This window comes from Pleurodeles waltl, chromosome 11 (assembly GCF_031143425.1).
Source record: "Pleurodeles waltl isolate 20211129_DDA chromosome 11, aPleWal1.hap1.20221129, whole genome shotgun sequence".
NCBI classification, from domain to species: Eukaryota; Metazoa; Chordata; class Amphibia; order Caudata; family Salamandridae; genus Pleurodeles; species Pleurodeles waltl.
The window spans coordinates 286,765,335-286,777,061 of NC_090450.1; positions in this window are offsets into that span (position 1 = coordinate 286,765,335).

Below are 11,727 nucleotides of genomic sequence, written 5' to 3' on the forward strand. Positions count from 1 at the left end.
CCCTTGTATATGGTACCTAGGTACCCAGGGCATTGGGGTTCCAGGAGATCCATAAGGGCTGCAGCATTTATATTGCCACCCATAGGGAGCTCAGACAAACCCTTGCACAGGCCTGCCATTGCAGCCTGCGTGAAATAACGCACACATTATTTCACAGCCATTTTCACTGCACTTAAGTAACTTATAAGTCACCTATATGTCTAACCTTCACTTGCTGAAGGTTGGGTGCAAAGTTACCATGGGCCAGATGTACAAAAAAAGCAATTTGCGACTTGCAAATTGCGAGTCCCTGCGACTCGCAATTTGCAAGTCGCAAATTGCTATGCAGTACGGTGTCTCAGACACCGACTGCAACTCGCAATGGGGTCGCAATGACCCACCTCATGAATATTCATGAGGTGGGTCGCAAATTGCGGCCCCATTGCGAGTATGGGCACTCGCTAACATGGAGGCCTGCTGACGTCAGCAGGCCTCCATGTTAGCGACCTGCTTGTCAATAAAGCAGGTTTTTTTTTTTTGAAGTGTAGCCCGTTTTCCCTAAGGGAAAACGAGCTGCACTACAAAAAAAAACCGAAACCTTTAGTTTCGGATTTTTCAGGGCAGGGAGTGGTCCCTTGGACCACTCCCTGCCCTGAAAAAATATTTTGGGGTGCAATCAAAAACTGGAAGGGGTCCCATGGGGACCCCTTCCAATTTGCGATTGGGTTACCATCCACTTGAAGTGGATGGTAACTGCGATGCCATTTGCGACCGCATATGCGGTCGCAAATGGTATTGCATCCCAATGCGACTCGCAAATAGGAAGGGAACACCCCTTCCTATTTGCGAGTCTGAAATGCATTTTGCGAGTCGGTAACGACTCGCAAAATGCATTTCTGCATTGGGATACGCGTTTTGCGACTCGCAAACATCAAATTTTGTCGTTTGCGAGTCGCAAAACGTTTCGTACATCTGGCCCTAAGTGAGTGTGAGGGCACCCTTGCACTAGCAAAGGGGCCCCCACATAGCTCAGGGTAATTTCCTGGGACTATGTGAGTGCGGGGTTGCCATTACATGTGTGCACTACATATAGGTCAATACCTATATGTAGTTTCACAATGGTAACTTCAAAAGTGGCCATGTAACATGTCTAAGATCATGAAACTGTCCCCCAATCCAAACCTGGTATTGGGGAGCCAACTCCATGCATCCTGGGGGCTCCACTATGGACTGCAGTACTGCCAAACCAGCTCTCTTGGGTTTGAGCTGAAGCTACAGCTTCTGCCAACTCACAGACAGGGTTGTGCCCTCCTGGGATCTGGGCAGATGGTGCCCTCCTTGAATAAGCCAGTTTACACCGGTTCATGGACCCTTTGTCCCCTGCTATGGCGCAAAAATGGAAAAAGGAAATGGGAGCAACCACTCCCCTGTCCATCACCGCCCCAGGGGTGGTGCCCTGAGCTCCTCCACTGTGTCCCAGACTTCAGCCATCTTGCTTTGCAAGGTGTGGGGGCACTCTGGAGGCTCTGAGTGGCCAGTGCCAGCAGGTGACGTCAGAGACCCCTCCTGATAGGTCCTTACCTGATAAGGTAGCCAATCCCCCTCTCAGGACTATTTAGGGTCTCTCCTGTGGGTTCTCTTCAGATTCTGTTTTGCAAGTTTCCTTCAGGAATCCTCTGCAACTACTACTTCATCCTCTGACCTCGGATCAACCGCAGCCTGCTCCTGGAACCCCTGTAACAACAACAAAGTATCCACAAGGGATACTTTTCCTCTGCAACTTCAGCTCCAGCCAGCACCTGCAACAGTTTCCACAGTGTGCAGACTCTAAGGACTTCCGGTCTTCATCCTGCTCCAGAAGGACCAAAGAAATCTCCTCTGGGGTGACGGAGTAACTCCCCTGCTCACGCAGGCACCTTCCAGGATGACTGCCGGTGCCCTCGGACTCCTCTCACAGTGACGAGCATGCCCCTGAGGACACAGAGGGTGGACCCCATCGACATAAACTGTCCTGAAGTCCTGTTGACACAACTTGGGGTAGGGAAGACCTTGTCTTCCCTGAGGGTGATGGTATCCTGTGTACTGCATCTTCTTCACCTCCTGAGGCCTCTGTGCACTATTTGCAAAATTCCTGCATGCACAGCCTGGCCAAGGTCTCCTTCACTCCATCCTGTGATGCTCAACTTGCTGAGTTGTTGTCCGGAGGTGTGGGACCTTCCTTTGTTATGCTGCACCAACCGTGTTTTGCACCTACTTTATCCCCGTGTCCTGGGACTCCCCTGGGTGCTGTCTGGCATCCTGAGGGCTCTCTAAAGTGCTGAGAGCCCCTTCTTCCTCCTCACACAAAGGTGAGGCCCCCACATCCCTCCTTGGTCCAACCAGCGACATTTTGATGCAAAATGCATCTTTGTCGTAAGCAAGTCTTGTTGGGAGCTTCCAAAAACGAAATCACGTGTGCATCCATCTTCACTTTGTGGGACATCCATTGCATCATGCAGGAACCCTCTGGCATCTTCCTAGGGTGCATTTCTGCAGTCTTCATCCAATCGGGGACTCTTCTTTTGCACCCTTTTCTGGGTTGGCAGGGACTCCTGCCCTTCTTGGAACTTCATTCGACTTCTGGACTTGGTTCCCTTCTTTTGTAGGTCTTCAGGTCCAGGATTCCAGAAGTTGTTGGTTGCAGACTTGGTTGGTTATCGCAATAATCCCAATCACGAGGTGTAGTGTGCCCTAAGGAAACTTGCAGTACTTTATTTCTGCTTTTCTGGGCTCTGAAGTGGGGTAATTTACTTACCTTTACTGTATTCTTATTCTCCCAGCAATTCTGCACACACTACACTTGTCTAGGGGGAATTCGTGGTTCGCATTCCACTTTCTTAGTATATGGTTTGTGTTGCCCCCAGACCTATTTTCTCCCATTGTAATCTATAGCATTTCCTGTTGTTTGCATTGTTCTATGACTAATTACTTGTCTAATTTTGGTGTCTAGTGTATATATATTATGTATAATACTTACCTCCAGAAGGAGTATTGGCTCTAAGATATTTTTGGTACTGTGTCACCCAAATAAATACCTTTATTTTTGGTAACACTGAGTATTGTCTTTACTTGTGTATAAGTACTGTGTAACTATATGTGGTATTGCATGAGTTGTGCATGTCTCCTAGTTCAGCCTAAGCTGGTCTGCTATAGCTACCTCTATCAGCCTAAGCTGCTAAAACACTACTACTTCACTAATAAGGGATAACTGGACCTGGTAAAAAGTGTCAGTACTCAAGGTACCCACTACAAACCAGGCCAGCCTCCTACACTGGGTCCAAACTGGGGTGACGTGGCAAGCAAAATAATAATGGATTAAACCCAGATCTTTGACTGAGGGTGAGTGTTGGAAAAGTTTCAATACTCCGTACATCATTTTATTTTGGTGTTGCTTTGTGCACCCTAAGAAGTAAGGGTATGCCCAGACATGGATCCTTTGCTCGCTGCGCCACTGGATTCAAGACAGCCTGGCTGATGAAGGGTGATATCCCATCACCAGTCCTAGGATGCCTGTTTCCGGTCCAGGGAGGACCTGGCCTGGCTGTTCAGGGTAGAGTGTTTCCATAGGGATTTGCATATGGCTGGGTCCAAACTACGGTGACCTTAGACATTGATGAGTCAACCCTCTGACAAAGTCAGGCAAGAGGCTAGTTGGCCTTACATACTGATGTGGTGACTCCTTCAGAAAGCCAAAAGGACTGCCCTAACCTAACAGTGTGTCATCTCAGAGAATGAGGGGAGATTCTGTAGTTAGTCTCATTACGCTTTTTTGGCATATAGTAAATCAATCATTTTGTATAGATGTCTATATACCTAAAACTGGTTCCTTTAATAGACTCAAAATTGAAATGTGACACTTGCCTCCCTATCTCCCTAGTGACCTGCTCCCTGACATATGTTTTCTATTTTTTGAACAAGTTCTGAATGCATCTGGCATACACTCGTTCTTTCATTGTTTTTATACCAGTGACCCATGGCATCGAATAGTTATTCATCCAAGAATTGGACTTTTACTAAATTCTCTGATTCTGGAATTATCATAACAACCAATCTGGAAATTTAAATTAAACCTTGATATAATATTTGTGAATGAAACTAGTTTTTAAATTTGGCACAGCTAAATCTTCTACATATTGTTTGACTAAAACTGTTGTTAAACACAAATGCTGTCTTTTATTGTTTCGTTAACTTGTCTAAAACACAGGCCCAGATGTATCAATGGCCTGAGTGCCCTTGTGTCAGTGAAGGAGACACAAGAGTAACCAAGCCTTAAGTGAGATTTACTATGCCAATCAGATCCACCCTGTATAGCTCTGCCTAACATAGTAAATCTGCTTCCTTACATTCACTTGGAAGGCAATCCATTTGTGGAGCATGGGTTTTCCCAAGCACCCACCCATGGCTTTTGGCACATTCCCAGATTTATTAACACTGGTAAACCTGGGAATGCGTAAAAATGCTACACTTTCCCAGGGGAGGCATAGCAAGGAGAAATGCGTTCATTCTGCAGCACACATAGATGAGGAAAAAGCCTCAGGGCATTGTTTTTGTGCAAGAAAGTGTTCCTTCCTGCAATAAAAACAATTCTATCTGCAATGCAGGCAATCTTGCATCATGACACAAGGATGCCTGCACTGATTCTTGGCTTTCCCTATTGCACCAGTGCAGGGACAGATCAAGTATGATCCATTTGATGCAGTGCAGCAAGTTGTCTTGCTGAATCGCACTTGCCAAATATTGATAAATTTGGCGATTTGCAATTTGCAAGACACACGTTTAAAAATAAAAATATGAATAATGGTAAGTTTGACATCTTTAATAATGAAACTCTAGTTACCATAGAAATTGGAAGACACTGCCATGACATTAATAAACTCCTGATTTTAGGTAAGAAAGAAACAAATAAACATATAAAGGTCCTCCTAACATTCTGAATCACAACCCCCAAATACCTTTTTGGTTAATCATTCATGTAGGTAGACCATAATATTGGGAGAAGAACCTCCACTGAGCCATTAAACTGTAAGGGCCAGATTTAAAAGGCCCTATCACCACCGGAGCATCACCTTTAGTGACGCTTCGGTGACGCTATGCACTGCGCTGCATTTACAAGGTGGTGTTAAACCACTTTTTGTGGCTTAATGCAATCTTGTAAATACGACCCCTTGATACACAGCCTGTTGGATGCAGGCAAGTTGGAGCTCTGGATTTGTCCAACAAGCCTTGGTTCAAGCAATGTTGTGGATTGTGTCAAAATAGCACTGCCTGGATCTGGGTGCCTCAACTTGGACTGAGGAGGCGGAGGGGACTCCCAACACTGGAGGGAACCCACAGATGACCAGGCAGCACCCACGGAGGTCCCAGGACATGGGGACAAAGAAGGTGCAAATTGCATTTGCTGCAGCACTACAAAAGATGGTCCCACGCCACCGGAGAACAACTCAGTGAGTTGAGCGTCACAGGATAGAGTGCTGGGGACCTGGGCCAGGCTGTGCACAAAGGATTCTTGCAAACAGTGCACAGAGGCTTCAGGAGGTGAAGATGACGTGGTACACAGGGGTACTGTCGCAAACAAGGAAGGCAAGCTCTTACCGCCTTCAAATTTGTACAGCACCACCTTAGGACAGTCTGTGTCTAAAGGGGTCTACCACCTGTATTCCAAGGAGCACACTCGTCACCAGGAGAAGAGTCAAAGAGAACCGGTCATCGTCTTAGAAGGTGCCTGCTGAAAGTGACTGTGTCTCTCCACTGGAGATTTCTTCGGTCCTTCTGGTGCAGGGTGAAGACAGGGAGTCCCCAGAGCATGCACACTGTGGAAACTGTTGCTGGCTGGAGTTGAAGTTGCAGAGGAACAGTAGCCTTTCTGGATACTTTGTTGCTGTTATAGGGGTTCCTGGAGCAGTCTGCAGTCAATCCGAGGTCAGAAGATGAAGTAGAAGTTGCAGAGGATTCCTGCTGGAAACTTGCAAGTAGAATCTGAAGAGAAACCCACAGGAGAGACTCTAAATAGCCCAGAGAGGAGGATTGGCTACCTTATCAGGTATGGACCTATCAGTAGGGGTCTCTGATGTCACATGCTTGCACTAGCCACTCAGAGGCCTCCAGAGTATTCCCACACATTGGAAAACAAGATGGCTGAAGTCTGGGACACACTGGAGGAGCTCTGGACACCACCCCTGTGGTGGTGATGGACAGAGGAGTGGTCACTCTCCTTTCCTTTGTCCAATTTCATGCCAGAGCAGGGACTGAGGTTCCCTGAACCGGTGTAGACTGGCTTATGCAAGGAGGGCACCATTTGTGCCCTTCAAAGCATTTCCAGAAGCTGGGGGAGCCTACCCCTCCCTGCAGGACTTTACTCCTACTTTCCTGGGCTCTTTGGTGGGGAAATTTACTTATCTTTACTGTATTCTTACTCTCCCAGCGATTCTCTACACACTACACTTATCTAGGGGGGAATACATGGTTCGCATTCCACTTTCTTAGTATATGGTTTGTGTTGCCCCTAGACCCATTTTCTCCTATTGCACTCTTTAGCATTTCCTATTGTTTGCACTATCCTATGTCTAATTACTTACCTTATTTTGGTGTCTAGTGTATATATTGTGTATAATACTTACCTCCAGAAGGAGATTTTTGTCCTTGTGCCACCCAAATAAACTACCTTTATTTTTGGTAAACACTGAATATTGTCTTTACTTGTGTATAAGTACTGTGTAACTATAATTGGTATTGCAGGAGCTTTGCATGTCTCCTAGTTCAGCCTAAGGTGCTCTGCTATAGCTACCTCTATCAGCCTAAGCTGCTAGAACACTACTACATTTCACTAATAAGGGATAACTGGACCTGGTGTAAGGTGTAAGTACCCAAGGTACCCTCTACAAACCAGGCCAGCATCCTACATTGGTAGTGCAGCAGTGGGATAAGTACTTGCAGTTGCTTTTTCCACTTTGTTACTAGTGCTTTTTTACAAGAAAAGCTTGCTCCAATACTTAGAGCTGTACATAATCTATACCTAGAAGTAATTTCTAACTTTCTAAAAAGTTCTTTTAACTTTGCAAAAGTTTTGCAAAGTTTCTGCAAAGTTTTCTTCTTTTCTGTGAAAAGTTAGCTCTGATAGTCAACTAACATTGTACTCACTTTCCTAAACCTTTTCTCTTTCAATATGTCTTCTCTAGAAGCCACCCCTAGAATTGTGAAATCAACCTATGAGAATCTTAAGTTTAAAGGTTTGAGGGGTCTCTGTATTGAAGGAAGTGTAAGGGTTGCGAAGAACCCCAATAAGGAGTTCCTCTCAAATCTTCTCCTGAAGGATGACCAGGGACTTAGCACTGGTCAGGATCAGCCAGATGGGGGAGTTGAGGAAGATTCCTACCCGGCAAACTCAGATGAGCACATTGTTAATCCTGGGGAGTGTCCTTCCACTGATCATTCTGTTAATAGGCCCCTTAGTGCAACTGGGAGTTGGAAGGGTTCAAACAATAGTAGGGCTCCCTTCACACCTAGAGTCCAGGTCACTAGGGTGGCTCTAGTTAGGGAAAGATCAGCCTCTGCAAATTCCAATGTTACTTCTGCCTCAGAAGTATCCCACAGTTCTAACCCTGAGGACCAGTCCCTAGATAGGGAACTCAGAAAGCTGAAGTTAGAGGAGGCAAGACTGAAGCTACGGTAACAGCAGTTGGCCTTAGACAGGGATTCCCTGGCTGTGTTAAAGGAAAGGCAGGGTTTGGGTTAGTTCCCCATGGTGGCAGCATTCAGTTTCAGGAATTCTAATGTTAGAGAACCCTCATTTGATTAACAAAATCTGCATAAAGTTGTCCCTCCTTGCAAGGATGGAGATGAGATATGTAAGTGGTTTGCTGCACTTGAGAGGGCATGTAAAGTTCAGAGGGTCCCTCGAGTTTGGTGGATTGCTATCCTGTGGCTATCTTTCTCTGGCAAGGGGAGATACAGACTCCTTATTGTCAGAGAGGATGATGCAGATAACTACCATATTCTCAAAAGTGCACTCTTAGATGGTCTGGGCTTAATCACTAAACAATACAGGATAAAGAACAGAGAGACCAGAAAGGAGTCATCACAGGATTGGAAAGACTTTGTAGACTGTTCAGTGAAGGCCCTAGAAGGTTGGTTAAATGGCAGTACGATGACTGAATATGAAAGCCTATATGACTTTATTCTGAGAGAGCATATATTGAATAATTGTGTGTCTGACTTGTTGCATCAGTATATTGTGGACTCAGATCTGACTTCACCCCAAGGACTGGGAAAGAAGGCAGACAAATGGGTCAGAACAAGGGTCGCAGAAAAGCTCATCCAGGGGGTGACAAAGACAGCAAAAAGAAAGATGGTGAAAAATCTCAGGACAAGCATGGGATAAAAGTAAGCTCAAAGATCCTTATTCAGGTCCACAAAACTCCTCAGGGGTGGGGATAAATCATCTTCTTCATCTTCTTCTCACTCTTCACACAATCAGAAAAAGCCTTGGTGCTATGTGTGCAGAGGTGAAGGCCATTGGCCAGGAGATAAGTCCTGTCCAGGTAAAACCCCTGAGCAAACCACCACTAAAACATCATGGCCCATATTTATACTTTTTGACGCAAAACTGCGCTAACGCAGTTTTGCGTCAAAAAAATTAGCGCCGGCTAACGCCATTCTGAAGCGCCATGCGGGCGCCGTATTTATCGAATGACGTTAGCCGGCGTTAGCCGCCGGCGCCGTCTGGTGTGCGTTTAAAAAAACGACGTACACCAGGCAGCGCCGGCATAGGGGGATATGGGGCTTGGGCGTCAAGAAATGGGGCAAGTCAGGTTGAGGCAATTTTTTCGCCTCAACCCGATTTGCGCCATTTTTTTTCACTCCCAACCCCCATAGAAATGACTCCTGTCTTAGCAAAGACAGGAGTCATGCCCCCTTGCCCAATGGCCATGCCCAGGGGACTTCTGTCCCCTGGGCATGGTCATTGGGCATAGTGGCATGTGGGGGGGCACAAATCAGGCCCCCCCTATGCCACAAAAAAAAAAAAAAAAACACTTACCTGAACTTACCTTAATGTCCCTGGGATGGGTCCCTCCAGCCTTGGGTGTCCTCCTGGGGTGGGCAAGGGTGACAGGGGGTGTCCCTGGGGGCATGGGAGGGCACCTCTGGGCTCCTTCAGAGCCCACAGGTCCCTTAACGCCTGCCTTTTGCAGGTGCTAAAAAACGGCGCAAAAGTGGCCGTACGTCATTTTTTTTGACCCGCCCACTCCCGGGCGTGAATTTTGCCCGGGAGTATAAATCCGACGCACATGCCTCGGAGTCGATTTTTTAGACGGGAACGCCTACCTTGCATATAATTAACGCAAAGTAGGTGTCCACGCTAAAAAATGACGCTAACTCCATGGACTTTGGCTCTAGACGCGTCTAACGCCAAAGTGTAAATATGGAGTTAGTTTTGCGTCGGAATTGCGTAAAAAAAAAAAACGCAATTCCGGCGCAAACAGAGTATAAATATGCCCCCCTATTCTAGTGCCCCTACCAGTAGTGCTGATAGTGGTGGGACTACTGGCAATAGTCAAACTAAAGGTGTAGTTGGGTTCACTTTGGGACCATAATAGAAACTGGGGTAGACAGTCCCAAGACAGTTTCTGTCACACCTGTTGGCATTGGCCTTGCCACCTTGGCTGCTTGGATAAGTACAGGCAGTCAATCTTAATAAATGGTGTTAAGGCCCAGACCTACAGGGACACATGTGTCAGTATCACTTTGATGACTAAAAACTTGGTGTCATCTGCACAACACCTCCTTGGACAGAAGTACCAATATACTGATGTCAATAACTCCACTCAGTCTCTCCCCGTAGCTGTAGTTCAACTTAGTTGTAGTGGAGTTACTGGCCCTAAGCAGTTGGTGGTATCACCTAGTTTACCTCTAGATTGTCTCTTAGGGAATGACCAAGAGGCCTCCGATTGGGCTCAGGTAGAGTTTAGGACCCATGCATCCATGCTGCCTCTCCTTTCTGATTAAATGAAAAAGCAAAGGAGAGAAAAAGGCCTGAAATCTCAGGATCCCTCTCCACCAACAGGTAAAAAGGGTATCAAAGTATCCCTTCCCCACCCTACCACTAAGGATACCATTCCTGTGGCTGGAGAAACCTCTCCTGGGGTGGAACCTGTACCAAGGAAGCCATCAGCTACCACAGCTGGACTCCCAGAGGTAGGAGTACCTCTTTGTGGAACCACTAAAACAGATGTGCAAAATTGCACCATTGTGGTAAATATGGTGCATCCCTCCAGCATTCCCAGAGAAACTTTAGTGCAGCAGCCCTGCGCTGTGTCTAAACACTTAGGACAGCAGGTCTGTCCTGGTGTGGAGCTTGGAGGACAGCATCCATGCTCTGAACCAACTCAAGAGAAACAGCAACCCTGTTCTGTCCTACAGCCATATGGACAAAGTGTTTGCCCAGCTATGGCTTTATTGAGCCAGCATCCCTGTCTAGCATTTTCCTTAGGCCCAGTGGACCACTCCCACTGCCCAACTTTAAAACATACTAATAGGAACTCTGATAATTTACACTCACACTATTGGTTAGGTAAAAATCTCCAAAAAGGTTGGTTTACATCCCCAGAGGGAAGTAACCATATAGTGGATGATAAAGGGATCAACCACTCTATTGAAGATCTACTCTTCACTTATCACCACTTAGACAATAAAGTCTCAACTGGCCAAGGTTAGCCTTATTTTCCTTCATTTGGGGGAGGGTTTATGTGAGGAAGTACCCTCTTAGTATCATGGATACCCCCACTTCTGACCTAGAGGAGCCTCAGTGACACAGTTAAGCACCACTGACGGCACACACATTAGGCCACACACTATGAGCACTTGGGTCCTGGCTAGCAGGATCCCGGTGAGACAGGCAAAACACACTGGCATATAGGGTTTTCACTATTAGCACTGGGGTCCTGGCTAGCAGGATCCCAGTGACACAGTAAAAACACACTGAAACACACTCACAAGCAGGTCACAGATGGGGGTAACTATTCTTAATAGAGGCTACTTTCCCACACAAAGGAAACCAAAACTTAAAAAAAAAAAAAATGGAACAAAGAGGCATATTGATAGAATCTGATGCACAACTGTGCTAGCACAGTTGTGCGTCATTTGTATTAACGCGAGTAAGCGTCATTCCTTAGCACCATGCTTGCACCATATTTATTAAATGATTTAGGATGGTGTTAAGGAATGGATGGTGTAAAAAATAAGCACTAACAGCTGCACAATGGCATCAAGAAAAATGACGTTAATGCTGCAAAAATGGTGCTACACCGTTTTGCGGCACGTAAACATGTCAGTAAAGTGTTAGCACCATTTTAACACCACATTAGCGTCAAAATAAAATGCAAAAGCAGGAAAGAGTGCATTTGCAAAAGAAGAATGAATCAGAAGGCCAGAAGAGACCCCATGGAGACCCCAAACACCGAAGTACCAGCCAGGAGAGTACAGAAAAATCACAGGAGAAGAAAAAGCGCAAGTGTCGCTTTAGCAAGGAGGAGCATGAGATCCTGGTAAGAGATGTGACGGGGCACCAACATCAGCTATACGTCACCTCCAAATTGCCAGTTGCTAGGAGAGATGCAATATGGCAGCAAATAGTGGACAAAATAAACAGTGTCGCTGAGGTGAAGAGAACTGTTACTGAGTGCAAGACGAACTGGCGCGATTGCAAGCGCAGGA